Consider the following 1,389-nt stretch of genomic DNA (forward strand, 5'->3'; position numbering starts at 1 on the left):
TATATATATGCATGTATATATATATATCATATTGACGTTAGAACAGAGATGACTTTAGCCTTTGATTTTAAACTTCCCAAGCAAAACAAATCAGTTTAAGAGTCGTTTGCTAGCACTGACTCCCTCGTACACTGCAATATTATACTATAAATTTATAGGCTAGTAAATCACCGCGCTCTGAGGTAATCCCGGATCACTGTGGTGCGCACCATTTAACTCAGTACGGAACAAAATTAAGTGCAAAGTACGCAGAAAGGCTGCAGCTACTCTCGACTATAGACTGGGAGACTATAGTCAAAGAATATACAAACTATCTTTGCTATAGACAAAGAATCTACATAACAAGAGGAGCCACTTCTCTCTTTGAGCCAATTAAAAAGTGTCCTCAAAATTCGGTGGCGCCCTTTTCGCAAATGCGCACCCTTTGCGAACAAAGTTACCCTATTTGAGTTTAAAAAATCAAAGTGAAACTAGCAAGTTTTTAAAGTAAATTTCGGAAGAACGCTTTTTTTTAATGGTTACGCTGACAAAAAAAACCTCTTCCGGAGGAAAGGGTGATTGCTTTCTTCGCTTAATTTGACTTTAGAATGGAAGGCGAGAGGTCATTAAAATAAAATAAAAACCTAAAACTCCGCACTGAACGAACCCGAACTGCTGATGAACAGCAGTCGATCTGCGCACGCAAGGAGGTACTATTCCTATTCTTCTTCTGGAAAAACGAAAGAGAGTTTCAAAACAAACTGCAGCGCCATCTGAAGCAAAGAGCGGACTTCCGGCAGACACTTTTTTGGCTGAGTGGCCCATCTTGTTATGTACTATCTTTGCTATAATAGTGCAGTCAAAAATTCGTGACGCAATTTATCCTCAAATATCTTTATAACGAGGGACTCAAAGTCTTCCATAATTTGCACAGGTGTTTGCCTCAATTTGTCTTAACTTAATCATATTTTTCCACACCAATTGAGGCTAGATTAAAAAACATTTCTTCATTAACTTAAATAAAATGCTATATATCTACGTCACACGGAAAAGGGATTTGTTCACAGTACTTCCCGCTTCTCACACACATTTTGATTACACATATATGGCCTACGTCACAGCTCATCAATGACACTTTTAGTGGCAAAATTTGTTACAAGTAATTATTTTTATAGTGAACACATTTTGCACTACATGGTTCAGACATGCGTTCAATAAACATAATGCTCCGATTAGAAAAAACATGACGGACTTGCTATTAAAGCAATATTGCTCCAGCTGTAAACTTTTTTAAAAATTTGTAGAAACCACACACTTGGATTTTTTATTAGTATTTATTAAGGAATTTTCTAGAATACAGCTAGCAGGTGTTTACAAAAATGTTAATTTGGTAAAATAAATTGATACAAG

Source organism: Aplysia californica, unplaced genomic scaffold (assembly GCF_000002075.1).
Source record: "Aplysia californica isolate F4 #8 unplaced genomic scaffold, AplCal3.0 scaffold01357, whole genome shotgun sequence".
Lineage (NCBI taxonomy): Eukaryota > Metazoa > Mollusca > Gastropoda > Aplysiida > Aplysiidae > Aplysia > Aplysia californica.